The sequence below is a fragment of the Dendropsophus ebraccatus genome, chromosome 2 (assembly GCF_027789765.1).
Source record: "Dendropsophus ebraccatus isolate aDenEbr1 chromosome 2, aDenEbr1.pat, whole genome shotgun sequence".
Classification (NCBI taxonomy): Eukaryota; Metazoa; Chordata; class Amphibia; order Anura; family Hylidae; genus Dendropsophus; species Dendropsophus ebraccatus.
In genome coordinates, this window is record NC_091455.1 from 117,211,765 (window position 1) to 117,239,253 (window position 27,489).

General features: G+C 42.5%; 1 protein-coding gene and 1 long non-coding RNA gene across 3 annotated transcripts in view; one reads left to right on the top strand and one right to left on the bottom strand.

Moving 5' to 3' along the window:
• ELP2 (elongator acetyltransferase complex subunit 2) overlaps positions 1–27,489 on the bottom strand; it is a 147,586-nt gene that overhangs the window by 31,694 nt on the left and 88,403 nt on the right. The window lies entirely within an intron of this gene.
• Positions 2,037–2,986, top strand: LOC138784636 (uncharacterized). The gene is made up of 2 exons (XR_011361895.1): positions 2,037–2,497; positions 2,607–2,986. It is a non-coding gene; the product is annotated as an uncharacterized lncRNA (long non-coding RNA).

The following is a 27,489-nucleotide window of genomic DNA, read 5'->3' on the forward strand; positions in this document are numbered from 1 at the left end:
GGACCGGACTTGACGGGTGGGCGCATGGATGGACAGGTGCGGCGGGAAGGGGCCTAGGACTGGACGGGTGAGGGTGTTCGGCCGGGGGGTGGGCGCTTGGACGGGCGGGCGGTGGGGCGAGCGGCATTGTCACCTGGGCCCTTCTGCTCCTCCACCTCCCGCTCTGATGCCGGCGTCCCTGTGTGCAGAGACGCCGGCATGTCAGTGGTGGAGGAGCAGCAGAAAAAAATACAAAAATATCGCAGATACCGTTGAGGTCGGTTAACCGACGCCAGTGACGGTATCGGTATTTTTGCGGTATACCGCCCAGCCCTAGTTCCACTGCCATTCCACTGCCAGCCCTCGTTCGCATTGAATAAGACATGGTTAAGTCGTTCGCAATAGATACGAACGCAATAGCGAATGAATAGCGAAGAAAAAACAATCGCAATTACGATCATAAGTAACGCTTATCATTCCATGGAAATGAGTGAACGTTTTAAGGTCTTTCGCAATAGCGGTCGTTTGAGATAGTTAATCGTTAAAGATTATGCAAACAATTATCGTCCGGTGGAATAGGGCCCTGATGGTGGTTTTACACGGAGCGATAATTCGCCCAATCGCACGATTAACGATTTTGAATGAACGATTTTTTTTTTATAACGATCAGCGTTTACACAGAACGATACATCGTACGGAATATTCGTTTTGCGAACGCTTAAGCCTATTGGTGTGTTTACACAGAGATTTATCTGACAGATTTCTGAAGCCAAAGCCAGGAACAGACTGTAAACAGGGTGCAGGTCATAAAGGCAAGACTGAGATTCCCTGTCTTTTCAAGTCCATTCCTGACTTTGGCTTCCAAAATTGGTCAGATAAATCTGCTTGTGTAAACGCACCATATCTCACACATAGGGGAAATCGTTGAAAGAATGTTTACACTGAACAATCTGCGAAATTTTTGCAAACGATCAACGACGATTTGAGAACTTATTGAAAGATCAAAATGAACGATTTCTCGCTCGTCGCTTGATCGTTCGTTGCGTCTACGCGTACGATTATCGTTCGAATTTGACCGTTATCGGGCAAATTCGAACGATACAATGTCTGTGTAAAACCACCATAAGTCTTTTATTCCAACATGCAAGGCTTGCAAAGAGCCAGGAACTAGACTAGACAAAAGAGGCCAGTTAGAAGCCTCCTTTCCTGTCAATCACGCCCAATCACGCTGACCGGCAGAGGGACGTGACTAGTCACGGCTACTTCCCGGCTCTCGGCTTGTCTTGCGCACAGAAATAAAAGACTTAGGGGGAGATTTATCAAACATGGTGTAAAGTGAAACTGGCTCAGTTGCCCCTAGCAACCAATCAGATTCCACCTTTCATTTTCCAAAAGAGTCTGAGGAATGAAAGGTGGAATCTGATTGGTTGCTAGGGGCGACTGAGCCAGTTTCACTTTACACCATGTTTGATAAATCACCCCCTGTGGCTGTGATTCCATGCAATCTAATGTAATGTAATGCAGCAGTGGCAATAAACAACTGCCGTTTTTGCAATCTGTAACAACGGCCATTGTTATTGTTATAAATGACAGTTAGACTTTAACAGTATTTTGTAGCTTCCAAGTAAATATACGCTGCAGAGGTTGTGAGTGGCATCTACTATCCATAACATAGAAGCCATCTAGCAGATATATTGGGAGCTCATTCATGATGGACCCAGCAGGTTAGGACAACACTCAGCATATACCATAAAGCATAATGTCAACTACAAGGAGAACTTGCATCCAACCTGGGGAGGGAGTGTATTTCTGATAAATTATCACCCTAAATAAAGCCCCAGGCAGAGAATACTGTTTATTACTATTAATTACTATGGGGACTAAAAGTGAAGCAGAGAACAAATACTGTAATGTTATATTGTAGAAGCAGGTGCACATACTATTCAGCTCTATGTGCTCTGGCCACACCCACTGCTTGTGATGTCATCATGACACGTATGAGGATGATGTCACAATAGAACCTGGTTGTGACAATAAAACCAAGCTGCACCCTGACATCAGTGTTAGTCTAGGCTAGCAGTTCTTGGAGTAGGAGTGTTGGAGTCTCAGGATGACGAGGAAGAGAAACAGATCTCGACAGGCCCAGCCACGAAACCCCGCCCCACCACCAAACCCCGCCCAATCCTATCCCGCCCCACCACCACACCCTGCCCCATCCCACCCCGCCCCACCACCACACCCTGCCTCATCCCACCCCGCCCCACCACCACACCCCGCCCCTCCAGCAAGACCAGTTCGCATACTGAAGCGAGCATATAAGAGGATCTGTGAGCCAATGGAGGTTGGAGGGCGCCAATTCCCAGATGACGTGGAGATGGTGGATGTGTCGAAGAGGAGAAAGCTTTCCTCTTCGACACATCAACTTACGGCCGTGGAGGACATGGAAGTAGACTGATGGCTGCGGATGTGGAGATGGAGGATCAGTCTACAAGTAACATCTATTGGGACTCAGCTAGAGGTAAGAGCCTGACAGTTACAACACTCTAATCTCTGACTGTTACACAATAGTGCACATACAAAATGTTCATTTTCTCACTCATTTATTTATTTCTCTAATTTCTTTGCAGTTTCCCAATAACTTCTATAACATCTGAGGCTCCTGAAGACTCCAACAGAGAGGAGACCAGCTATAACATCTGAGGCTCCTCAACGCTCATCCAGAGAAAAGGCCATCTATAAACACAGGGGTCAAACTCAGGCATTCCAGCTGCTGCAAAACTACAAGTCCCATCATGCCTGGACAGCCAAAGCAGAAGGCGCGCGAGCCCTCCCATTCAAATAGATAGAAGGAAGGATTCCATGCTGATTCTGTATTGTGAACGAGCCCTAACAGCTGAGACTCTCATGAAGACTCATCCAGAGAGAAGACCCCAGTTTAGCAGACCATCGCTAGCCGAGGACTTTTGCAATTTAATCATTTATTAATAAATATATATTTTTATACCAAGTTTTAATTTTTTTATCTTTTATGTTTCTCCCACATAACACAGAAAAAAACTATATAAGGCTAGGGCTTATTTGGGGGGTAGGTGTTATTTTCCACACAATATTCCCCTACACTGTAGCCCCACTCTACATGGTAGTTAGGTAGCTGTGTACAAGGAGGTATGCTTGGAGTTGTAGTGCACAAGAAGGTATGCTGGGAGTTGTAGTGCACAAGGAGGTATGCTGGGAGTTGTGTTAGGAGGCTGCTACTGCACAACTGCAACTCCCAGCATATTTCCTTGTGCACTAAAACTCCCAGCATACCTCATTGTGCACTACAACTCCCAGCATACAAGGTACAAGTGTACAAGGAGGTATGCTGGGAGTTGTAGTGCACAAGAAGTTATGCTGGGAGTTGTAGTGCACAAGAAGGTATGATGGGAGTTGTAGTGCACATCATATCCGCGGCCTGGGTGTGTGGGGGGGTCATTATATTAGTATTTTAGGCTTTTTTTCATACTTGAAGTATCAAAATGGTATTAAATATCGAAATAAAAAATATGGTATCGATATCGAAATCAAAATTCTGGTATCATGTCATCCCTAGCGCTAGAAGCGTTATCTGGAAAATCTGAGACATTGGTTCGCTTTAAGGCCCTATTACACTGAATGATTATTGACCTCACTTGGCTGATTACTGACAGTTCAGGACAATAATGATTCAGTTTAATACACATGTTGAAAGACAAAGATCAGCCGACGTGCATTAGGTTGGCAGATCGTGGTCTTTCCACATGCTAAAACATCAGCGATGGTCTGCAGCGCACCATTCCATGTTATAGGAGCAGCGCCAGAAGACCGCCGCTGACTTCGATGGGCCGTCCAAACAATCTAAGGCCCCTTCCACTGCTCCCTGCTTGCTGTCTGTGCATGTAATAGCTCTGTGCAGCGAGCAGGGAACGAGGGGCAAGTGAGCTCCAATATTCCGTAAAATATCAAGGGATGTAATTGGGCCCCTATTCTTGTGAATAGTGTATGAGTACTTTTAACTAGGAATAAGCTTTAAAATAAGCACCCGGGATAGTCACACATTTAGTATGAAGAAAAGCATTTATCAGTTGTAGATTCTGTAAGACATAAAACATTCTGGCACGCCGTCTTACAATTTCAATGAAAAATTATCCAAACAAAACAAGCATCACTCCATAAGTTTCCCTCATTTTCTAATTGCTCCAATAACTTGGGTCATAATTATAATTATAATTATAATTATTAGCCACCTAGGATTTGTGTGAACCTTTCACTTAGGGCTGGGCGATAATGGCCTAAATCAATATCGCGATTTATCGTACATGTAGCCGCGGTAACGATAAATTGAACGATAATTATGACACGCCCCTTTTAAAAGCCCCATTTTCTAATGGTAATACAAACCTGGATTTATTCCATATAACAATGTGCAGCAAACTTCACAAGTAATACACAACATTTTGGCGTCTCCTACACCATTTTCAAGTGCCACTTGAAAATGGCGTAGGAGATGATGAAACATTTTATATTACTTGTGAAGTTTGCTGCACATTGTTATATGGAATAGATCCACGTTTGTATTACCATCAGAGTGCTGCAGAGTATCTTTTACTAGCTGACTTTGTATTGAACTGCTGGCCTCCACAGTTCGTTTAGTGTGCTGCCTATATTGTTTGCTTTATCTATCTATCTCCTATCTATCTATCTATCTATCTTATCTATCTATCTAACTCCTATCTATCTATCTATCTCTCTATCTCCTATCTATCTATATCTATCTATATGTGTGTGTGTGTATGTATAGACAGATAGAGAGGAGATAGATTGATAGATAGATAGGAGATAGATAGATAGATAGGAGATAGATGATATACATAGACAGATAGAGAGAGGAGATAGATAGATAGGAGATAGATAAAACATAGATAGATAGATAGATAGGAGATAGATAGGAGATAGATAGGAGATAGATGATATGATATAGATAGATGATATAGATAGATGTTCTATCTATCTATCTATCTATCTATCTATCTCCTATCTATCTATCTATCTCCTATCTATCTATCTATCTATCTATGTGTGTGTATGTATAGACAGATAGAGAGGAGATAGAGAGATAGATAGGAGATAGATAGATAGATAGATAGATAGATAGATAGGAGATAGATAATATACATAGACAGATAGAGAGAGGAGATAGATAGATAGATAGATAGATAGATAGATAGATAAAACATCTAGATAGATAGAGAGATGGATAGATAGATAGATAGATAGATAGATAGATAGATAGATATAGATAGATAGATAGGAGATAGATAGAACATCTATCTATATCATCTATCTATATCATATCATCTATCTACCTATCCATCCCCAGTCACTCAGTGGCTGCAGGGGGTCAGGTATAGGTCGGCACCTCCTTGCTCCCCCGGGCACCGCTTTCTCTCTCCCGCACAGGAATCCTCGGCCCCTGTCACTCGGTGCTGTAGCACATATACCTGTGTCCCGGACTGAGCCTCACACACGGCTGCTTCCAGCACTGACAAAACATAACGGCGCTCCGAGAATTCCTGTGCGGGACAGAGTGCGGTGGCCAGTGAAGCATGGAGGTGCCGACCCATACCTGACCCCAACTATATATGCGGGAGAGGGGGGGGGCAGGGCTTACCGTGCAGCTAGGAGAAGTGAGCCGCCCGGCAGCAGCAGCGCTGAGCACACACTGGAGGGGACGCTGCCGTCTGAGTGCCGGCTGCCACATCTCCAGCCTTCCTCTTCAGCCCCCCGCAGCAGGACTGCTTAGGGATATTGAGGGCGATATAGGTACCAAATTGGGGAAGTGGTTGCATTACTTTCAACTGCGTAGTCTGGTGGGTTCCCTGGTGCCAGTGGGGGAGCTCTGCACCGATTTAACCACCTTTGAGCAGATATGCATGGCTGCTGAGCCTCCAGATCATAAAAAAGCCTGGTTATACGGCGTGATGCTATCTGGGGGGGGGGGGGGGACGGATGATCAGTTGTTGGGTTTCCAGTCAGCCTAGCATAGAGAGCTTGGCAAGGTATTCTCGGGGGAGGAGTGGTTGAAAGCCTTTACGCTCACTCACAAACTTACTGTGTCCTCTACGATACAAGAACTGAATTACAAAGTCTTGATTCAGTGGTACAGGATGCCTAAACGTCTCCACAAATGTGCCTGACACATGTTGGAGGTGCTTCTAAGCAGTGGGCTCTATGCTCCACATTTAGTGGGCTTGCCTCTTTGTGGCAGGGGGTTTAGATCCTGTACAATGCAGTCACCTCCCATAACCTGACTGACACCGGAGATGGCTCTTCTCTCCATTTTGCCCGGATCATTGCCTAAAATCAAGAAGGGCCTACTGGGCTTCTTCCTCTTGGCGGCACGGCAAATTGTTCCTAGACTATGGCGGGTAACCACTCCTCCCTCTAGACTCATGTGGGCCGAGGCATTTGGAGCTTTGATGCGAAAGGAGGAGATAAGGGTGGACGAACATAATATATGCAAGAAATTTACTATTAAGTGGAGGATCTGGATTCTGTTTCAGTCCTCCCCTGAGATGGCAAGATGGCTGGCTGGAGATAACTCTCTTGGAGGTACGTAAAGTCCAGGTTTGGGCTCCCAGGTGGTCTGGGTAGCTGGGCAGTGGTGGGCTACCACACCTCTTCTCCCCTCCCCTCCCTCCTCCCCCCCTCCTTTCTTTTTTCCTTCCCCCTCTTCTTCCCTTACCACTATTTCTAGCCATCCAGTTCATTTTCCTTTCTCCCCCTCTCTTGGGGATTCTGGCTTTTTTTCTCTCTCACGCTCCCCCCCCCCTCCCTTTATGTGTTCATTGTTTGTTGGTGTGTATGTGTGTGTTCATTGTTTGTTGGTGTGTATGTGTTTATTCAATACTTGCTGTTACCTTGAATATGCAAAGACGGAGTCGATCTGTTAAGTGCCTACAAGAGTCTCCTACATTGTAGTGAAGTTTCTGTTGATATGGATGGGTTGACTTAATTCTTGCTGCCTTAGTTTGTATTGATTAATAAGTTAGCATGTTGGACTTCTGCCTTTCGGCTCTTTTACCATACTGTTGAAATTTCCCGTTTAGCCGAACTGTGTTCTTGCTTTTTTTTTTGCTTATTGAAAGCATATACCTTCTTTGTATGTCTATCTTGCAAAGTCTTTAATAAAATATATGGAACCATAAATAAACCCTCAAAGATATTGAGAATGGACTACAGCTCGCATCATAGCAGATTTCCCCATTGTCTTCTGTTGGTCCCTGTTTCGTTTAGAAGAGGCAAAGATGACCATAGACTATAACATATTAAATTAAAAAGCCCTGCAATGCCTTCATTTTAACAGATGGCGGAGGTGAAGGAACATAGACCCTCACCAGTGGCAACTTAGGATTTTCAGTGCAACATCCAGTAGATACCTAGAATGACCTTTGAGGTTTTTGTATCACAGAAGACAACACACAGGTTCCCGCTAGAGAGACATAAGAATAACAAAGCAGCTTGTACCACAGACCTACAAAAGGTGGCCCTTGGGGGAAAAGTCACATCATTAACTTTTATTTGTTTTAGCCGACTTGCTCCTAATGCTGTCCTGTTGCCTAGCAACTAACATGGCTCTATTACAGACCTAGTGAATAGATTTTTCAAGCATAAAACAGTTATTCAGCACATTATTTATTTAAAAAAATAGCATTGACTTTTCATGTAGCCATAAAACAAGCTGTGTCGAGAAAGGTATACCCGTAGAGTCATACGCATAACAATATTGAAAGATTTCTGTTTTCTTCTGATTTGCACAATGTGTTGAATGAAATATACAACAGTCCATTACCTTACGCAATATCACAGAATTTAATACAATGTATTTTCAGGGACCAGGACGCAATCCATTTTCTATTTTTACAATGGCTTGTTTCTACGTCTTTTTTAAACAAATCCTGTGCTATTTTATTCCAGGGATACTCAACAACTTTTAGTGAAGGTCCACTTACCGGGGTCTACTGTCAGGTGAAGGTCCGAGCTGAACATCAGTAGTAAATGTGTTGTTTTGTTAACTTTTCACAAACGTTGTTGAACTATTTACATACAGAATTGATGCTTATTAGTGGGAAAACTGGCATTTTTTTCTCTCTCACCAGCCCTAATATAGTCCCCCTGTGCACTCCCCGAGTAGTATATAGCCCTTTGTACGCTACCCAAGTAGTATAGAGCCCCCCTGTGTGCTCCCCCAGTAGTTTATAGCCCCTTGTGCACTTACCCTGTAGTATATCGCCCCCTGTGTGCTCCCCCAGTAGTATATAGCCTCTCTGTGCGCTCCCCCATTAGTATATAGCCCCCCGTGCGCCCCTCCAGTAGTATATAGCCCCCCGTGCGCTCCCCCATTAGTATATAGCCCCCCGTGCGCCCCTCCAGTAGTATATAGCCCCCCCTGTGCGCTCCCCCAGTAGTATATAGCCGCCCTGTGCACTCCCTGAGTAGTATATACACCCCCGCATTGTGCTCCCCAGTAGTATATAGACCCCCTGTGCTCTCCCTCCCATATAGCATATAACAAAAAAAAAAAAAAATTATACCCACCTGGGTCCGGGCGTCTCCTCTTCTCTTCCCCTCTTGTGGCCACACTGCAGCGGTCACTAGAGGCCGCTCTCCCCTTGTCCTGGCACGGGCCCTCCAGTGACGTCACTCGAGCGCCGGCACCAGAGAGAGTGCAGCCTTTTGTGACCGCTGTGGTCACAAGAGTGACTGACAGGGAGGGAGCCTGCTGCACAGTAACTATGAGCGCTTGTAACGAGCGCAGAGGCGGTGGGGGGGGGGGCCTGGGGGTGGCGCCATGGATGGGTAAGTAAATTACTTACCCATCCCGATGGTGCTCCAACCTGACAGGCAATCGGCTGGAGCCCTGTGTGGCTGCACTGGTCGCACAAAGCAAAGGCCAGCCTGCTGGGAGGGGCCCTATAACCAGTGGGCCCAGTGCAAATGCCATATGATTCTTTGCCCGCTCACTGTCAGTGAGCCAGACATCGGGAAAGGGGAGCAGCGCAGCTCAGTATGCAGGTATTTTGGGTCTGGTCCTGTGACATTGGGGTTGCAGGGCCGTTCCATGGCCTCCCTCCCCTGCACGTGCACGCTTTGCGGGGTTGGCGGTCGCTGACCGACACGGTGTGGAGTTAGCGTAGGGACCCGTGTGGACCAGAGGACCTGCGCGGTGGTACACGGGGCAATATGGCTTGATCAATTCATATACAGACACTCTGGTGTTGATTTTTAATATAGGCCTAGCGGCATTAGTTATCAGCCATAGATGGGATGTGCAGCGGTTCCATTCTCTCCAGTTCGTGTTTTACAGTTCTCCCTCTCTGAACAGCTAGCACTCCTTTATAAGACCCACATGACCAAAATTAGCAGGATATGCCTGTGCTCACATGTCTGGACCCTATGTCTTCCCCATTCTGTGAGAGCAGCAATGGTAAGTGTAATACCATATCCATACTTGTGTCGTTTGGGGGCAGCCTTCCCCGCCGGTGGTGCTGGCTGGGTTTTGGTGGGGCTTTTTGGGACTGGTCCTGTGACATTGGGGTTGCAGGGCCGTTCCATGGCCTCCCTCCCCTGCACGTGCACGCTTTGCGGGGTTGGCGGTCGCTGACCGACACGGTGTGGAGTTAGCATAGGGACCCGTGTGGACCAGAGGACCTGTGCGGTGGTACACGGGGCAATATGGCTTGATCAATTCATATACAGACACTCTGGTGTTGATTTTTAATATAGGCCTAGCGGCATTAGTATCAGCCATAGATGGGATGTGCAGCGGTTCCATTCTCTCCAGTTTGTGTTTTACAGTTCTCCCTCTCTGAACAGCTAGCACTCCTTTATAAGACCCACATGACCAAAATTAGCAGGATATGCCTGTGCTCACATGTCTGGACCCTATGTCTTCCCCATTGTGTGAGAGCAGCAATGGTAAGTGTAATACCATATCCATACTTGTGTCGTTTGGGGGCAGCCTTCCCCGCCGGTGGTGCTAGCTGGGTTTTGGTGGGGCTTTTTGGGTCTGGTCCTGTGACATTGGGGTTGCAGGGCCGTTCCATGGCCTCCCTCCCCTGCACGTGCACGCTTTGCGGGGTTGGCGGTCGCTGACCGACACGGTGTGGAGTTAGCGTAGGGACCCGTGTGGACCAGAGGACCTGCGCGGTGGTACACGGGGCAATATGGCTTGATCGATTCATATACAGACACTCTGGTGTTGATTTTTAATATAGGCCTAGCGGCATTAGTATCAGCCATAGATGGGATGTGCAGCGGTTCCATTCTCTCCAGTTCGTGTCAGTATGCAGGTATACTGAGCTGCAGCAGGGGTCTGGACAGCTGGCCTCCGCGGTCCGTGTTCGGACTGCAGTCCACCAGTTGAGGACCCCTGTTTTATTCTATCACACTAGTATTTGGAAAGATTGTAAACCTTTTAGAATTGTTCATAATTCTGCACAAAATTAATCTAAAACTAAGTTTGATTTTTCTAAAAGTATAAGAGGAGAACTAAAAGGAGTCAAAATTCTTTGCTTTCTATATTTTATATGGTAAGACCTATTTGTGCAACAATAGCTGCATCAAAATGTATTTGGTAATTCATGATAAGTCTTCCACATCAGCTTGGAGGAATTTTAGTCTATTTCTTTATACAAAACAGCTTTAACTGCTTGTTATTTTCATTGGGTTTCTCCCTTGAACTGCTTCTTCCAATAACTTTTCTATTTGATTAAGGTAAGGCCATTTCAGAGCTTTAACTTTATTTTTTAACATTTCTTTGGTAGAATTATGTGTGCCCCTCCATATAGTAGTAATGCCCCCTGCTGTGCCCCATATAGTAACAATTCCCCCTGCTGTTCCCCTCCATATAATAGTGCCCTCTGCTGTGCTCCTTCATATATTAATGCCTCCTGCTGTGCCCTCCATATAGTGGTAATGCCCCTGCTGTGTTTCTTAATATAGTAATGCCCACTACTGTGTCCCATATAGTAATGCCTCCTGCTGTGCTTCTCCATATAGTAACAGTGCCTCCCATTGTTCCCCAATATAGTAATATTGTATCCTGCTGTTCCCTCATTATTACGTTATGTGCCCTTCTTAAAGTAATAATGCCCCCTCCTGTGCCCCCCATATAGTAGTAAGGCCCCTGCTGTGCTGCTCTATATAGTAATTCCCCATGCTGTGCCCATCCATATAGTAATAACACACCCTACTGTGCCCATGCATATAGTAATGTCTCCTGATGTGCCCCCACATACTAAAATGCCCCTGTTATGACCCCTGCTGTGCAACCCCATATAGTAGTAATGCCATTTGCCCTGCTGTGCTCCCATACTAATAATGGCCCCTTGCTCTGCACCAACAAACAAAAAAAAAATCATCAGACTCACCTAATCCATGCATGGAATGGTTCTTCCTCTCTTCTGGCCTTCAGCCTGAGCACCACGGGAAAGGATCCTCAAAGCAGGTGCAGTGACTTCATATCATAGTGCCTGCTGAAGCATTCACATCCCAGGCTCTTATAGGCTGCTGGCCTAAAGTGCCCGAATGGGAAAAAATGTCAGACAGATGTCCTGACATTTTCCTGTAGAATTTGCTGGTATACTTGCACATTTTTATCAATGCCGACAGGCTGTCCTGGTCCAGATTCAGCAAAACAGGCCCACACCCTGCCAACAACTGACTACCAGATAGCGCAAGGTTTTTATTTAAATAGACTATTTTCCTTTTTTCCAAACAAATCTTTTTATTAAAACGTCTTTTGATAAAACATTGTTATAGCATTCTGGTTTGTGCAGGTGATCTTTGGCAAACTGCAGATGAGAAATGTTCTTTATGGAGATCTACGGCTTTCTATGTGCAATCCTACCAAAGATACCATTGTTATTCAGTGCTCTAATGGTGGACTCGTCAACTTTAACATTAACTAATGTGAAAAAGTCCTTTAATTTCTTGGCATGATCTTAGTTAATCGACCACTCCTTGGGATTGTCATAATGGTCATGAATTTCCTCTTATACACAACCTGACTGACTGTGGATTTGTGAAGTCCCTTTTTAATAACTCTTGAGGTCCTCAGAAATCTGCTCTTTCATGCCATTATACACTTCCACAAACACGTCATGGAGCTCCGACCTTAATAGACTCCTGTGTTTTAAATAAAATAGGTCGCCCACTCACATCTCTCCTTCTTCCTTCTAATTATCTGCTACTCTTCTGTTATTCACAGATGTGCAATATTAGATCAATTTCCTTAAAGCGTAACTATAATTTCAGTAGCCAAAAAATGAAATTCCTCAAATAAAAAGCCCTCGTGTTACCCTTTAAAAAGAGCCCTAAACTGCGTTGATAGCTTGTACGCTCGCTGAGATATCCCCAGTTGTTTGGCTCAGAGGAATAAATGAATTTTTCTCCTGGCTGAGAGAAAGTGGGCGTGGCCTATCCCTCATCTCCCTGGCTGCGTCCTTCTATTCACTGACCAGCACCTTAGCAGATGTATCACACAAAGTGGGATTAGATACAGCCCCAGCATACAGTATCACAATGTAAGATTAGATTCAGAGCCCCAGTCGATGGTATCACACACAGTGGGATTAGATACAGTCATCTGCTCTCATTACACTGTAGGATAATGTCAGCTCCAGCTCTTCCCCTGCTTTGCTCTTCACGCACAACACCCTCATCTCTGAGAACGTGCACAACACCCTCAGCTCTGAGAACGTGCTGCTAGGAGGGGGGAGGAGGGTTTGTTTATGTCTGTGTCAGGACTGTTATCTGATCCTCCTGTCAGAGTCTGTACTCTCAGGACGGATCTGCAGAGAGGGGGCGTGTCCAGCAGGAATGCAGAAATAAGTCAGAGCCAGAGAGGGCTATAAGGGCATAGTCAGCCCTATGTATTTAAAAAACTGTTCATTTTAGGTTATTAATGTATATTGGAAAAATTATTATCATGATCTAAGCTAACTAAAACTGAATGGTCAAAATATTTTATAGTTGCGCTTTAAAAAAAAAAAAGGAAAAGATCTACAAAATCTAGCATACCAACATAATCTGCTGCATTATGGGCCATGTTAATTTTTTCTTAAAATGCAAAATTGAGCAACTTTTAAAACCATCTTCACAAAGTTGACTCTACTCCTGCTTTTAAAACAAATGCCGATGGTTAAAAAAAAAAAAAAAGTCCTGACAACCTGGGTACCATCTCTGCCATCAGATTGTAGGGTTGGTTCAGCGTTTTTGAAAAATCCTCTAAAAAATGAAAGCTGTAATCTCATTAATGGCTATGGGCAAATGTTCCACAGTTCCCTTGAGCAAGGTTTGATACCTTGCACAAGGTTTGATCTCCCCTACAGACCTCACATCCAGCATGTATAACTGTGAGGAGCATGTAACTTTTTAAAGCAACTCTGTACCCACAATCTGACCCCCCCCCCCCCCCCAAACCACTTGTACCTTCGGATAGCTGCTTTTAATCCAAGATCTGTCCTGGGTCCATTTGGCAGGTGATGCAGTTATTTTCCTAAAAAAATACTGTTAAACTTGCAGTTGGAGAATAGGAGGCAATCTGCCTGGAGCATTCCCAATGATGAAGAGGGTGGGAGGAGGGACAGAGAGGTTGTGCCAAGTTAGGGCACAGATACTCCAGTTTGGCACAGGCTTCAAGTTTAAAAGTATTTTTATAGGACAATAACTGCATCACCTGCCGAACGGACCGCAGGAGAGATCTTGAATTAAAAGCAGCTATCCCAAGGTACAAGTGGTTTGGGGGGGGGTCAGATTGTACAGCGTACAGAGTCGCTTTAACTTTAACTCTTTAAAGATATATATATTTAAAAATTAAAAAAAAAACACTTCTGATTACATCTCGACATTGTAAAGCCAACAGAGCTAATGTCTTGAAATTGGATTATACAAAGAAAAGTGGGCGGGAATAGTAGCCATAATGCTGTAGACTGCAAACAACTTATTTTACATGGTGTAACTATGGTTAACACAGAAGAAATGCACGGGAGGATTTTTGGGCAAGCTTTTGCGGGAAGGACTATATATAGGATCAGTAAACAAGCATCAATCACTTAGATCATTGCTTGTGTAAAATTACCTTCTGTAACAAACCATGACACTGGGTACCAAACTTGTTTGTAAATAAATTACAAGGTAAAGAGTAAAAAAAATAAAAATAAATATAAGATTCACATAGCTTTTAAGTAAGCACTTTTTTTACATAGCACAGAGTAGGCTATTATTAGAGAATATTGTAGAGGTTATTGTACATGCCTTGTGTAGACCTGTTTTACCTGATGGGTTTTCGGCCCTCTTGATTCTCATTTCCCCACAAATATGGTTTACTAGAGAAAGGGGTGGAGTATCATCACTGCACTTGCTCTCCAGTTTCAAGTGCAGTAACTGATCAGGTTCTGTCTCCTTACACAAAACAGTATTGTGCTATGTCCCCACACAGTATTTTTGCTCAGTGTTTTGGTCAGTATTTTTCAACCAAAACCAACAGTGGATTTGAAACACAGAAAGGCTATGTTCACACAGTGTTAAAATTTAGTGGATGGCCATCATTTAATGGCAAATAATTACAATATAAGTAAGTGTACTCACATTACTCACTGACAGCAGCTCCCTGTGTACCTCATAGAGCTAAAATTAGACCCCCCCCCCCTCTCCTACAGGCTGTGCTGTCCCGCTCTGTGGTGAGTCTGTCTATAAGATAGCTGACATGGAGAAACATGTGACCATGCCCTAACCCCAGTGTCCTCCATAGGCATACACAGGCTCAGTGGTGGACACTAATGGGCACAGCACAGCCTAGAGGAGGGGAGTCTAATTTTATCTATATGAGGTACACAGAGAGCAGCTGTTAGTAAGTATAATGAGTATACAGTGGTAACTTGGTTTAAGAGTAACTTGTTTTAAGAGCGTTTTGGTATAAGAGCTCACAGTTTTTCAAAATTTTGACTTGGTTTAAGAGCATTGCTTTGGTTTAAGACAGGGGTCTCAAACTCGCGGCCCTCCAGCTGTAGCAAAACTACAATTACCATCATGCCTCTTACAGCCAAAGCTTTGCTCCCTGCAGTCTCTGTCCGTCCTTGTGTTTCCCATCCTCTCCATTACTGTACAGTAACTTATAATATCACATATTCTACTGTTCCTGAATGTTTGTTTCATTAAGTCTTACATGTTATTCAGAATAATAAATCATTATTTTTGGGGTGTGGAACCAATTGTCTGCATTTCTATGATTTCTTATGGGAAAATGTGCTTTGGTTAAGAGTGGATTTCGATTACAAGCACGGCCCCGGAACGGATTATGCTTGTAATCCAAGGCACCACTGTACTTACTAATACTGTACACTGAACGATTTACTATAAAGTGGCCAACCCCTTTAACCCCTTAGTGCTGCAGCTAGTTTGGGCTTTAATGACCAAGCTATAATTTCAAAATCTGACCTGTCTCACTTTATGCGGTTATAGCGCCATAATGCATATTGTTCTTTATATTATTGGAAAAATTTGGTCACTATCTTGTGTGATTTTTTGTTAAAAACATCAAAATATCATGAAAAACTGGAAAAATGATCATTCATGTTGATACCAAATTAGCATCATTTTATTTATTTTTTTTATTACCACCACTTTGGCGCAAAAGAAACTATCTTCCTGAAAAAAAAGATAATAACTGTCGTCACTTTGCTAGATCCATAACGTTCTTAACTTTTGCGCAACAGAGCTGGCTTTTGGCTAATTTTTTGCGTGAAGATGTGTAGTTTTTATTGATACATGTATTACATGTATATGATGTTTGGTTCTCTTTTATGACGTATTTTCTGAAGGAGATTGATAAAATACAGCAATTCTGGCGCTGGTTTTTCTATTTTTCTTTTACAGCATGTGTCATGCGATATAATTAATAAAACAGTTTTATAGATTGGGTCGCTTATGTTTTTTAGGTGGTTTTATGTAATATTTTATTATATATAGGGAAGTTAATGCATTTTTATTATTGGGGAGGGCTGGGGGGATTTTTGTGTGTGTGTTTTGGTGCAAACTTTTTTTTTTTTTTTTTTTTTTCCCACTTTTGCACATTGCTGTACACTAGTGTATACTAGGCAGTGATCTTTTGATCACTGTAACAATACACAACTGTAGTGCAGTGTAGTGCCTATGTCAGCAAAGAGCTGACAGGCAATCTACAGAGTCATGCCTCTCGCATGACTGTGTAGAGGCCTTACCCTGGCAATAGCCATGGCGACGATTGGAGGCCCGGACCTCGCCGCGGGACTTTCCATCAGGTGAGCATATTACTGCACCTTACTGGAACCCGTTACATGGCATATAATGGGTTAACACTACCCGAAGCTGTAAATTACCGCTCTGGGAAGTTGCAGCAGGAGATCAGCTGTCATGCTGACAGCTGATCTCCTGCGGTACCAGCGCTCCTGTGACGGTACCATTTATTCTGTCCCCGTAAAAAGCCAGCTGGGAAAGAATAAAGCCCTGAAGTGACCACCGTAAAAAGCTGATACCACGGTCACTAAGGGGTTAAATGGCGTCCATCCACTCAATTTCAACAGTGTGTGTGAACAAAGCCTTTCTCTGTTTCAGTTCACTACTGGTTTTGGTTAAAAAAATACTGACCAAAATACTGAGCAAAAGTATTGTGTGAGAACATAGCCCAATACTGTGTTAAATACAACTGCAGTCTGTCTCCTTTTCTCCCTCTCACTGCAGCTTTTAATTTTTTTTTCCAATAAATTTATCCTGAAAATGTATTTTTTTTTTTTATTCTTCCACCTAGGAAGCTGCACAAGGGCAAGTTTTTGGCGCTATGATCTATAATTTTTTTTATTGATACCATTTTGATGTAGATGGAACATTGTGATTGCTTTTTCTTGTTTTTTTTCCCTGCAAAGCAATTAAAAAAAAAATGCAATTGTGGCATCTGAGGTTTTTTTTTTTTTGCATACACTGTTTGCCATTCTTATAGGCAAATCCAGATTCTGTTTGAGAGGTGACAACTGATGGCCTCAAGTATGACTGCCTTCCAACAACCCCAACCGCTAATCTGATGATCTAGGGGATTCATCACATATGACAGTTGGTCATTGCTTGTATTATTACGACAGACAATAAGCCATGTGTTGCCTCCAAATGGCATTTTTCGGCAGGATGAAACCCGCCTTTATAAAGTAAGGGTTTCCTACAGAACCTGTAAGCCTCTATGCCCAACTTCTTTCATCTGAAGACAGCCCAACAAGCTACTAGAGCATCCTTTCAGTTGCACAGTTTTCCCCAATAAAGTTATCCTAAACTTAAATTGTAATCATGTACATATATCATTGCATTCACACATATAAAGTGTCATTTGACTACAACTTATTTTTTTGCCATATATATATATATATATATATATATATATATATATATATATATATATATACATACACACATACACACACAGTTCAAGGACACCTCAGTCGTTAACCACCTAAACTGCATACAGTAAAAATCAATTTACTACTGGTAATGATCTTTCAGCATCTGTACCTCTACTAACAGCAGCTAACTCAAGATGGGGGTCATAGCGGTGGGTCCTCCCATTGAATGAATCTTTGGCAGGACAACAAAAGAACACTTTACTTAAAAAGTGTAAAAAAAAATCATTGTGGCATGTATTTTGCCGGGCTTCATATCTTAACTCAGAATCGTACCTGTTAGATTATATTTAGGTCAATATAGGTCATATAAACCTTCATTTCATATTATTAAAGATGTTTTATGCACATTTTTATGTCAACCACGATTAGTCCGATATATGTAATGCAATACTTTTCACAATCCGATATATACCAATGGAGCTAATCAGTATATTAAGAGATAAAAGTAAAATGTTTATCAATACATAGTATACCTATTATTTATCATAGCTAATAAATAAAGGTGTATTTAATACAGTATGTTATAAGTAAGGTGCTGTTCAGAGTGTGTTATAACCTTCATAAACAACTGTAAGCCTGAATGATCTCTGGAACCATATTATATATATTGCACCTTCCACCAAAATTGCACACAGTCAACCCTGACGTAACTTTTCTCCATAATCCTCTCCTCCATATTAGCTACCTTGGCTGTATGAGTTTCCTGCTTCACCATTCATCAGGAGCCTTTAGATTGAATATCCAGGGATCACAATTGTTGAAATCATTTGGAATGTGGCCATTACCAAATCCATGCTCAAAGACTTCCTTACCTATAGATATCCTCACCCCCATCTTCTTGTCCCGCCTATTGTCCAATCCACAAATTTCATAACCGCTCTGTCCTCTTAAGTGATAAAACCTCCCACTTGTCGAGATTTGGAGGATGGGATAACCTATCTTGTGATTACTAGCGGCAGATACAGCTTGTATGTTTAGCTTTGCTTAAAGATTCTGCTGACCAGTCAACCTATATTTGCATTCCAGAATGTCAGTGTACATACCCTATAGGTAAAGTTGAATATATGTTGCGGATTGTATTTACATAACTCCTACATGCATCATTTTACCAGATGGGAATAGCTTTTGAACAGTTCCAGTAAAATGGTTAAAGCAAATGTACCATCAGGTACATTCGCTTTATGTATTGCTCATGTATAGAACAGCGGTGACGTTGGAAAGCCGATGCCGTGGACCTTTTTTTGAACCTGAAGCACTGGAGAATTTTTCTTACATCTGAAACACTGGAGGTGGGCCGGCCCGCCCCGAGTGGGAGGAAACCCCGGCCCCTCTATGATATGGCTCCATTGATTCTAATGGAGCCGCGTCATAGAGGGGCACCGGCACCTGCACCGACGCCATTCGATACATAGAAGAAACAGATCGCTGATCTCAGGGAAACCAGCCAAACGACAACACTGCCGGCTGCTAGTGAAATCGCTCAATGCAGTGAAGTCCTAGGTGCATTGCCCCCTGGGAAACATGAATATGCTAAAGAAGAGCCTGAGGAGCCATAAAGAGTCTCGAAACACAAGACTAGCCAGATATTCCTCTGGGAAGGACTCAGCCAAGGGGTGGCTCCTGTAAGGAAACCACCAAAACCAACATATTAAGTGGCCCTATAAGTGCGACGCAAAGCGTTGGGCATGTTCAAGCCATCTGTCCGGCGATAGTCCTTGGTGCAGGTTGTATATTCTAGCGCTTTGGCGTTTTATATTTTCATGCACTGGGGCACTTTGTGCAAATAGGAAGAGGGAGCTGTTTATTATGTATATCTAATACCACTACATGTATTCTCCTATACCTATATGCACAAGTCTCTTATTTGTTTCCCCCCTTTAGGGAAACAGGCAGTACACCACTGCCGGCTTTGGGCAGAGGTTATAGTTCAGCTTATTTTGATCTGTACTATGAATCTATGTTTTTAAATGCTTCGATAACATGAATTATTTTTGTGACACTATACAGGTGTGCTATTATAGTGCTTTTCTTTCTCTTCGTTCTATATATATATATATATATATATATATATATATATATATATATAAGAGAAAAAGGCCAGGTAACCATCCACATACAGCTGTTTCGGGGTGTTGCCCCTCATCAGTGTGGAGCAGGATTCTGGCTAGGTGGGAGCAATGTCTAGTAGAGCCATAAGAGAAACAGGAAACATAGAAAATAATTAAAGTAAATGTACCTAATGGTACATTCGCTTTAAAGGGAACCATTCACCCCGTGGCCCCCGGCAGAAACTGACATACAGTGACATAAAGGTCAATATACTTACCACATCGCTCCCGGTCCCGTCCCGGATCCCGTTGTTGACACGGAGAAATCGCCGATTCTTCTTCTCCCGCCCATTATGGTAATGAGCTGAGATGAGTCCAACGTCCATAGGAAACGACGGACGAGTCCAACTTATTCATGAGGTCCTCTTCTCGTCTTCAGTCTTCAGCCGAATTCCCGCGCAGGCGCCGCTGTGATGGTCTCGTCACCTCTTCTGCGCCTGCGCGGTAAACAGGATACGGTCTTCGAGCAAATCGGCGCACGCGCAGTAAACAGTGAAGTTGCGGAGCGGCTTCAATTGTGAACTGCGCATGCGCCGAAAACGACTGTCACGGCGCCTGCGCGGGATCCGGCGAGAAGAAAGAAGACGAGGAGGAAGAGGACCTGGCGTCAATCAAGTGTCGGAGGCGGGGAGAAGGCTGGACTTCGGACCCGGCGGCGCTCATTACCATAATGGGCGCGAGAAGAAGAATCGTCGATTTCTCCGTGTCAACAACGGGCTTCGGGACGGGACCGGGAGCGATGTGGTAAGTATATTGAACTTTATGTCACTGTATGTCAGTTTCTGCCGGGGGCCACGGGGTGAATGGTTCCCTTTAAGCTTTATATTTAGAGATGAGTGAACCTCGAGCTATGTGGAAAACATGGATATAGTCATTGGCTTTATCCATGTTTTCCAGACAACCTTAGAGCTTTATCCAAGTTCAGCAGCCCCAGCTAATCAAATACCGAACGTTCGGATCGACTCAAACCCGAACCCGGTTCGCTCATCTCTATTTATATTCTGTTTCCTTTTTAAAATGACTAAGAATGACGAATTAATGGCGATAGTTCACTACAACCTATTTACGTTATCTTGCATTGCATTTTATCTAGTAAAAGTTATATAAAGCAGCTTTATTGAATTGGTTTTTAAAACATGTGGTATTGTTGTTGTTCAATCTGATCATAAATTAAGATCCCGAATATTAACCCCTAGGCGACCTAGAACGTACCGGTACGTCCTGGAAGTCTGTCCCCAGAAGACCCTGGACGTACCGGTACCTCCTGCCTCTCACCTGCCTCCGTGCGGTCCGATCGGCGATCTGCTGCACTAAGCCTGCACAGGCAAGCTCAATGAGCAGCGCGCCAATCACACTGATCAATGCTATGCCTATGTAAATTCAAGTACTGTATGTACAAGTCCCCCAAAGGGACTTCAAATGTGTAAAAAAAAAAAGTTAAAAACACCAACACACAACCCCAAAACCCCTCCCCCAATAAAAGTCTAAATCACCCCCATTTCCCATTATACAAATAAAACATATAAAAATAAATAAACATATAATATACCGTAGCGTGCGTAATTGTCCGATCTATTAAACTATAACAAGCGTCATTGCGAACGGCGAACACAAAAAGAGGGAAAAAAGTGTGCGGATTACCGATTTTATGTTACATTATATATTAAAAAAATAATAAAAAGTGATCAAAACGTCTGATCTTCACAAATATGGTATTATTAAAAACTATAGATCATGGCGGAAAAAATTACACCCCATACAGCCCCATAGGTAAAAAAAATAAAACAGTTATAAGCGTCACAATAGGCCCATTTTATTAATATTTAATTGCCAAAAAAAAGGATTTCATAAAAAAAAATATATATATAACATTAGAGAATCTGCGTAAACCTGCATATGGTTGTGTTCGGACTGTCCTATAGAATAATGTTATCATGTCGCTTTTACCATATAGTGCATTACGTAGACACAGGAACCCCCCAAACGTTACCATATTGCATTCTTTTTTGCGATTTCACCAATTTATATCTTCATAAATAATATGTTTGGAATTCCATCATACATGTTATGGTAAAATGAAAGACGCCATTACATAGTACAACTATTCCTGTAACAAATAAGCCATTACATGGCCTGTAGATAGAAAACTGAAAGTGCTAGAGCTCTTAGAAGGGGAGGAGGGAAAAATGAAAGCTCAAAGATCAAAATTTGCGCGGTCCACTGGGTCATTTTGAGCCTGGTCCTCAAAGGGTCAATGAAAGTTTTAAGTTTTCATTGCAGATTATCCCAGACTTTAAAAAGATGAAATCATACAAGACAGGATATACAATGACCACAAAATGAGGTACCACCACCGAAACAACTCCTGCCTGAGGTGTTAGATCAGAAGGTGGAGGTGAAGACAATCACTGAGACATGTAAGATGGATGAAGGCAACTTTGCAAAATGTCTATATGAATTCAAGGTACACGTTTAGATCGCCCTCGATTAAGGACCAATTGGCAAATTAGAGATTTTAGTGGGTCCCTGGAGAAACCAATAAGTAAAACTGTCCAAAGACCTAGAGCTGCAATAGAGGGCGGCTGACACAAGTTTTAGGTTCGCACAGAGAAAGGCCAAAAGGAAACGGTTATTGAAGAAGAAGCTGCCAATGCTGTAGTTTCCAGTCTTTTTCCGCATTAATCATACAAACTGTAAATGTGGATGGGAATATGTGAATCTGTCTGTTTTAAAGTCTTTTTCAGAGGCAAGCAGAAACAAGCTGAGAGAGACCAACAGATGGAGAAAGTGGAGGTATAGATTGAAGATAGTATCCTGATAGTAAGAAACCATGTTTGCCTGCAACCTTGTATCTCATTGCAAGTTATCTGAGACACAGCTCCATAAAAACGAGTAAAGGAAGCCACCTTTAATGTGGTGGAGTATATTCACTTTGGGTGGTCCAGGGGTCAACAAATACAGCAAAATAGCTTTTTTTTTTTTTTTTTAGAACTGTATTATCTACACCTGTCATGACCTTGTGTAGGTAAAACAATAAAAGGTGCCTGTCTGCATAGTCTATGATCATCTTGCCTGTTCCAAGGACTGTAAGTGGACTTCATCCACCTGCCACTAGAGGCCCATATAGGTAAGTCCTTGTCTGTATTGATGTCGTCTTTACAGGTTGGCCAGATGTCAACCTGTAATGATTGATATATGGGAGAGAACACAGCCAAGAAGCGATGCCTAAGATTATACTAGTGGCTTTAAAATGAACCACAAGGCCAGGAGACTAAGCGGCTATAAGGAATCACAGGATATATGGTTCCCATTGTAAGAAAGTTTTGAAACTTTGAATGGCTTATAAAGTTTATACTTGTTTTTATTTTGGTAGTAGTTTGTTTATGAACATTATAGGATTTTCTCAGTGAAAGAAAAGACAATTCACTAAAATCCAAATATTATATTAGTATTAATTCTAAAGATGGTTTGAAGGTACACATTAAAGTGGAAAAAAAAATAGATGAAGTGGGAATTCTGAGAATCCCATACTGAAGATTGTAACAACTTACTGACTGGTTATAAGTGAACCTAATGGTTTTATTTTGGGCCGGCATGTAGAGATACAACATGTTTTATTGCCATTAGCTGTTGTGCTATTTTTGGTTTACGTGTTAATCAACTTTTTGCTTTTGCCATGAGATAAGATTTCTACTAAAATATATCACATCTATACTTTTCCTTTTTAACCCCTAGACGACCCTGGACGTAGGGTTACGTCATGGAAGTCTGTCCCCAGACGACCCATGACGTAACCTTACGTCCTGGGTGTTTCCCCCGCTATGAAGCGTGCACCGGAGCGGAGCGCACTTCATAGCAGGTGGGGGCTGGCTGCAAACAGCAGCCGGGACCTCACCGGTAATGACACGCTGAAGCGATCGCGCTGCCGTGTGTCATTAACCCCTTAAACGCCGCCGCGGCGTTTAAGTGTAAGTGACAGGGGAAGTCCCCTGTCACTTACCGATCGGGACGGACCGCCGGAGGTCTCTTACCTGCCTCCGTGCGGTACGATCGGCGATCTGCTGCACTAAGCCTGCACAGGCAGGCTCAATGAGCAGATCGCCGATAACACTGATCAATGCTATGCCTATGGCATAGCAATGATCAGTGTATAAATCAAAGTACTGTATGTAAAAGTCCCCCAAAGGGACTTCAAAAGTGTAAAAAAAAAAAAGTTCAAAACACTATTACACTACCCCAAAACCCCTCCCCCAATAAAAGTCTAAATCACCCCCCTTTCCCATTATATAAATAAAACATATAAAAATAAATAAATAGATAAACATATAATATACCGTAGCGTGCGTAATTGTCCGATCTATTAAAATATAACAAGCGTCATTGTGATCGGTAAACGGCGTACACGAAAAGAGGGGAAAAAGTGCACGGATTACAGATTTTGTTACATTATATATTAAAAAAAATCAATAAAAAGTGATCAAAACGTCCGATCTTCACAAATATGGTAATAATAAAAACTAGAGATCATGGCGGAAAAAATTACACCCCATACAGCCCCGTAGGTGAAAAAATAAAACCGTTATAAGCGTCACAATAGGCCCATTTTATTAATATTTAATTGCCAAAAAAAAGGATTTCATAAAAAAAATACATATATAACATTAGAGAATCTGTGTAACCTGCATATGGTTGTGTTCGGACTGACCTATAGAATAATAGTGTCATGTCGCTGTTACCATATAGTGCATTACGTAGACACAGGAACCCCCCAAACGTTATCATATTGCATTCTTTTTTACGATTTCACCTATTTATATCTTTATAAATAATATATTTGGAATTCCATCATACATGTAATGGTAAAATGAATGACGCCATTACAAAGTACAACTACTCCTGTAAAAAACAAGCACTTACATGGCTTGTAGATAGAAAACTGAGAGTGCTAGAGCTCTTAGAAGGGGAGGAGGTAAAAACGAAAACACTAAGATCAAAATTTGCGCGGTCCACTGGGTCATTTTGGGCCTGGTCCTCAAAAGTTTAAGAAACTTTTTGAAATTTGTTACTGTTATTTCCAAAACACTGGCGATGTCTAAGCGAAGTCCTTGTGATATCAGAAGGTCAATATTTGTTTTATGCAGTGGACAACTTATTGTTCAATCCCTCAAGAAAACACAGAGACTGTAGGAGGAGTGACAGGAGAATAGGTTAGGTACGATACATAGGATGTCCTACCTGTAAGAGCAGTCCTGCAGTGAAAGGACTTAGAGGAGATAGGCTCTATCTGTAGTCAGACAGAGGAATAGGGACAGTCTAGGGACAGGAATGATGAGACAATAAGGTTTGATTTTGATGAACACAAGAGAAGTATTTGTCAGGCGATTGGCCCGACATGCTGCCACAATGTAGATACAACTAGGAATTTTTGAACAAGGATGACAGTAGGTAAAAAGGAGCAGATGAAAAGAAGACTGGTGTAAAGCACTGGCATCTGAAGAGGAGTACTGATCATTCTTTTCCTAATTGCACTTTAAATATTGCTAGAGGACAGTATTCAGGAATCATACAGATATTAATTTGAATATTAATAATAGCTCTGATTTGTTTTCTTAAAATTAAGCTGTATATTGAATGTATACGGAAAATATTTGCGTATTGATTTTCTTTTAATAGGTATATTAAATAGGTATATATAATAGGTATATAAGATTGTCAGCAGTAAAAGACCACTTGGTCCATCTAGTCTGCTATTTTAGTATTTCTTTCTTATTATCTTAGGATAGATATATATTCATCCCAGGTATGTTTACATTCAGTTATTAAGGGTTTATTTTCCAGAAAAGAACGGACACTGATTGAAATGAAATCACGTCTGTTCTTTTAATTTTTTTTAGTTATCATGGAAAACACTGAAGCTAAAATTATTATGTTAATTTGTTTTCCCTAAGACCCATTGGCATCACAACATATGGGGTAAATTCGCCCCTGCGAGCCCCTGGGACGAAGGAATATTTAATGAAAAAATAACAATTAAATTTTAATCCCCTCCTCCATGAGGTATAAATAGGCTCCACCTCCCCCTAGACCTCAGTCTAATTATAAAGAAACATAAAACACAGGGAGGGAGTCTTGTGATGCCAATGGGTCTTAGGGAAAACAAATTAACATAATAATTTTAGCTTCCCTTACGTCCCATTGGCATCACAACATATCGGGAATTAGCAAGCATTATCCCCAATGGGCGGGTTATTTATTACGTCCGCATTAAGAACAGATCTTGCAAAGGTTGTTCTTGACAAAGAAGTATCCATCCTGAAATATCTCACAAAGGTAGTCAAAGACGACCAGGTAGCTGCCTGGCATATGTCCTCAAGTGGCACAGCGGCACGCTCTGCCCAAGTGGAGGCCACAGCTCTAGTAGAGTGAGCCCTGGTAAATTCTGGTGGATCCAGATCAGCAGAAGAGTAACATAAGGCAATGGAGTCACAGATCCATCTGGATATTGAAGGTTTTGAAGCCTTTCTCCCCTTGTTCTTTCCTGCGAAAGGGATAAAGAAATTCTCGTCTTTACGAAAATCACCTACTCTATGTAGATAGATCTTGATAGCTGTGGATACGTCCAATAAAGAAAGATCCAAGTCTTCTTTAGATGATCCAGTAGGAGAAAATACAGACAATACTATTGGCTGGTTGATGTTGGCAAATGAAGCCACCATAGGCAGGAATCCTGGAAGGAACCTAAGGATAACTTTGTCTTGGGAAAAAATCATGTATGGAGGTGCGGAGTCAAGGGCTTGACGTTCTCCAACTCTCTTAGCAGAGGTAATGGCTAGTAAAAGAGAAACTTTCAATGTTAACTTGAAGTCTACTTCCTCCCAAGGCTTAAAGGGAGGAAGACACATGCGTCTCAACACAAAGGATAAGTCCCATGGGTCTACCTTTTTTACCAGGTTAGGCCTAGTCTAGCCTTAACAAAATTCTTTACCTCCAAGATCTGAAAGAAACGTGAGTTTAGGTGTGCAGAGAGGGCTGCTATCTGCACCTTGATGGAACTAGGTTTTAATCCTTTATAGAAGCCTTCCTGTAAAAACTCCAATGACTGTGGAGTAGAAGGTTTAAGTCCATCAATACTCCTGCTTGCACACCAATCTTGAAAATCTTCCAAATCCGTGCATAAGATTTATTTGTAGTGCAACTACGAGCGTGAGAAAGAGTATACTATACCTTCTCAGAAAAACTAGAGTCTAATACGGTCCTCTCAGTCTCCAAGCTGTCAAGCTGAGGCTGGAAAGATTCCTGCACAGATGTTGACCCTGGAATATAAGATCCGGATGCAGAGGTAATCTCCAAAATTCCCCTCTGCTCATATTCATGGGCAGGGTGAACCATGACCCCTTCGGCCAGAAGGGAGTTATTATTATTACTGACGACTGATCTAGACTGATCTTCGACAAACTCTGGGAATCATGGCTATGGGAGGAAAGATATACGCCAGCTGGTATGTCCATGGTATTGTCATTGAGTCCACTACCGTGGGATTGTCTGCCCTGTAAAGGGAACAGAAATTCCTCAGTTTGGCATTGCTTGCTGATGCCATGAGGTCTCTCTGAGGAAGCCCCCACCTCTGGGTTAACTGAATGAACACTCTCCTTGAGAGAGACCATTCCCCCGGTAATGTCAGGCCTCGACTCGCCAATATCCGCCAATATATTGTCGACACCCCCTGATATGAATCGCAGAGAGTCTGGTTATTCTGGTTTCTGCCCAACAGAAAAATCTTCTCTACTTCCCTGAGGAGAAAAGGGGATCTGGTACCTCCCTGTTTAGGTACGCCACACAGGTCATGTCGTTCATCCGGATTCTGACTGCTCTCTGTAAAATAGGAGGAGAAAAAT